A 3,800-nucleotide genomic window follows, 5' to 3' on the forward strand; every position below is an offset into this window, starting at 1 on the left:
GCTATTTTGCAGACTAGTAAACTTACATCTTAGACTAAACTGTTTTCGTTTGGGTGAGAGCAACTAAGGATGGGGGGGGGGAAGGGGGAGGAAAGAGGCGGGGGGCGACAAGTAGGCATCCGCTATCCAAGCAGGGGCCTAGTATATCCGGTTTCTTCTGTACTTTGCTGACCTAAGCCGATTCAAGGCACTTTGTCTTGGAAATGGACCACTGTATACATTATTTCCTTCAGTAATAGGACTAAGGAAACGGTGGCTGCACAGGCATTTAACACGGATTGTACAGCGATTTTGCCTTTCCGCAGCCGCTGTCCGGCTCTGCAGAGTCCTTTTGAGAAAACAGCTGGACAAGAGGAGTAAAGGAGCTCCTTGCAAATGCCAGGAGGAGTTTCTTCAGGGGGAAAGTTGGCTTTCCATAGGCTTCTAAGAGAAATATGTCGAGCAAACAAACGGGAACTTTCTTTCTCATCTTTTGCATTTCAGGCAAAAGCTAATAAAATTAGATGTTTCCACCGTCATGCTTAGTCTCAAAGCTGCCGGTAGATTCCGCTTCTAACTTTCCACACAGGCACGCAGGAAATCTGGAAATCACTGCAACTCCCTCAGAAGCTCCAGTATCAGCACTTCCTGAACCAAAAATCAAAATGCGACCTTATGTGCGTACCCAAAGAGCTCAGCTGGTCTGTCCAGCAACGGGAAGAGCGGTGAGGCGCTCTTGAAGCCGTGACAGCCTGGGCAAAACGAACCAGGTCCCTTTCCTGGTCGAGCCTCCCTCCCTACAGACAAAAAGGAACCTCTCTTCCCTTATATCCAGAGGAAGCGACGGAGAGATGTGGCGCTTAGACTCACTCTACCATCCAGTTCATCCAAGTCCTAATAATCTTGAGGATGCTTTTCCTTGCCCTCTATCCCTCTCCCTTTTGTCCTTTTCTTCTTCCACTTCACGGCACCCCGCCTCTTCTCTCTCCCCGCAAGCTGCTCGGCTCCTCCCGTTTACCTTTTTTTTTTTTTTTTTTTTTTTGAGACTGAGTGTCGCTCTGTCGCCCAGGTTGGAGTGCAGTGGCGCGATCTCGGTTCACTGCAACCTCTACCTCCTGGGATCAAGAGATTCTCCTGCCTCAGTCTCCCGATTAGCTGAGATTACAGGAGCCCGCCACCACGCCCGGCTAATTTTTGTATTTTTAGTAGGGACTGGGTTTCACCATTTTCACCAGGTTAGTCTCCAACTCCTCATCTCAAGTGATGCGTCCGCCTCGGCCTCCCAAAGTGCTGGGATTATAGGTGTGAGCCACTGCGCCCAGTTTTCAGAACGAACTTTTCACAATAGTGCAGCGCACTCCTAGACCCGTTTACGCACATTTTAAACACTGCCTTGTGATTCATATGTAGCTGCTATTTTAATTTCCACATCACTTTCTTTTTTTTCTTTTTCTCCTTCTCTATATGCTCAGCTTTAAACATTTTTGCAGCATAGGCTGAGGCTGCGCCCAGCTGGGGAGAGACGCGTGACCGGGATAAAGCTAGAGTAGAGGAATGTTTCCTGTCTGAGAAGGCTCAGACCTTACAAGGGAAGAAAAAAGTCTGTAAGGGAATCTAAAACTTTTTTTGAGGAAATCATCGAAAAACATATCCTAATTGACCCTCCCACCATATTTTGGCTAAAAATAAAAAGCCTCGACTCTCAGAATAGGAGACTGAGTTTGAAAACTGTTAAGACATAGAAAAGGTTTTATTAAAATTCAGTTTGCAAGTCATCGTCGGCCTCAGCAATTTCCTCATTCCAGAGAGGGTTGTTTCTGAAATTCTGTAAACCTCTGAATTTGTTTGTCTGTCTAAGCAGAGAAGTCCAATGTTTTTCCACTTTTGACTTAACGAAAGAATTTCTTATACTGAGATATATACATTTCTGGGATTGGCGTGCAAGTGTTGTATAAGGGAATGATAATTAGGCAGAACAACAACAAAATAAGCTGCCGAAACCCGGGATCGAACCAGGGACCTTTAGATCTTCAGTCTAACGCTCTCCCAACTGAGCTATTTCGGCTACTCCGTAAACATACCTTTAGTTATTTCTTCAAAATATAAAAACCTTCATTTGTAAAGTGAGTGTATTTTCTAATGCCTAATTCTTTTTTGTTCAGTATCAATACAAAAATTAGCCAGGGGTGGTGGCGCGCGCCTGTAATCCCAGCTACTCCGCGCCGTTGTACTCCAGCCTGGGCGACAGAGCGAGACTCCCTCTCCCTCGGTTGAAGTGGGAGGATCGATTGAGCCGGGAAGGTAGAGGTTGCAGCGAGCCGAGATTGCACCACTGCACTGCAGCCTAGGCAACAGAGCGGGACCCTGTCTCGAAAACAGCAACAACAAAAAAGGGTTGTTATGCACCGGGGTGCAGAACACAATTTTAAAAACTCTAAGGAAGAGATAGAATGTACTGGAGGACATAAGAGATCTTTCTTTCTTTTCTTGTCTTTTTTTTTTTTTTTTTTTTTGGACAATCTGCTATCGCCCAGGCTGGAGTGCAGAGGTGTGATCTCGGCTTACTGCAACCGCCACCTCCCGGGTTCAAACAATTCTCCTGCCTCAGCCTACCTAGTAGCTGGGATTACAGGCGCGCGCCACCACCCCTGGCTAATTTTTTTTTTTGAGGCGGAGTCTGGCTCTGTTGCCCAGGCTGGAGTGCAGTGGCTGGATCTCAGCTCACTGCAAGCTCCGCCTCCTGGGTTCACGCCATTCTCCTGCCTCAACCTCCCGAGTAGCTGGGACTACAGGCGCCCGCCACCTCGCCCGGCTAGTTTTTTGTATTTTTTAGTAGAGACGGGGTTTCACTGTGTTAGCCAGGATGGTCTCGATCTCCTGACCTCGTGATCCGCCCGTCTCGGCCTCCCAAAGTGCTGGGATTACAGGCTTGAGCCACCGCGCCCGGCCCTCTGGCTAATTTTTGTATTGATATCGAACAAAACAGAATTAGGCATTAGAAAATACACTCACTCTACAAATGACGGTTTTTATATTTTGAAGAAATGACTAAGGGTGTGTGCTTAGAGTAGCTGAAATAGCTCAATTGGGAGAGCGTTAGACTGACCAGACCTTAAAGGTCCCTGGTTCAACCCCGGGTTTCAGCCGGTATCTTTTGAGTTCTGCCTAATTATCACTCCCTTATACAACACTTGCACGCCAATCCCAGAAGCGTACATATCTCCAATTTTGGGTTTTTTTTTGAAAGTCTGATAAAGGTAATGTACGTGTTTGTATCACTCTCTCCTTTGTATGTTCCACTGAAGTATTCCATGAAGTGCTGTCATTACATAAATTATCTAAGGAGTCTCGCTCTGTCACCCAGACTGGAGTGCAACGGCACGATCTCAGCTCACTGCAACCTCTGCCTCCCGAGTTCAAGCTGTTCTCATGTCTCAGCCTCCCGAGTAAGCTGAGATTATAGGTCCCCGCAACCATGTCCGGCTAATTTTTGTATTTTTGGTAGAGACAAGGTTTCGCCATGTTGGTCAGGCTGGGGTCGACCTCCTGAGCTCAGGTGCTCCACCCGCCTCGGCCTCTCAAAATGCTGGGATTTCAGGCGTGAGCCACTGGGCCCGTCCTTATTTAAAGTCTTAAACTCAGGAAGTTATTAGTTTTAAAACCTAAGAAATTCCAACGTGCTATATGCTGCAGCATTTACAAGTCATTTTTGATTTTATATTATTTATATGTATTGGGCGGGGGATATTTTTAAATCACAAGAAATATATAAAAAAAAGAAACGTACAGTGAAGTAACTATTACACTGTATGAGCATATAT

General features: G+C 46.3%; 1 non-coding gene across 1 annotated transcript; it reads right to left on the minus strand.

Annotated features, from left to right (window-relative positions):
• Nucleotides 1-1,971: 1,971 nt before the first annotated feature.
• Nucleotides 1,972-2,044, minus strand: TRNAF-GAA (transfer RNA phenylalanine (anticodon GAA)). The gene has a single exon. It is a non-coding gene; the product is annotated as a tRNA-Phe (tRNA).
• Nucleotides 2,045-3,800: the final 1,756 nt, after the last annotated feature.

Source organism: Macaca mulatta, chromosome 4 (assembly GCF_049350105.2).
Source record: "Macaca mulatta isolate MMU2019108-1 chromosome 4, T2T-MMU8v2.0, whole genome shotgun sequence".
In the NCBI taxonomy this organism is placed as follows: domain Eukaryota; kingdom Metazoa; phylum Chordata; class Mammalia; order Primates; family Cercopithecidae; genus Macaca; species Macaca mulatta.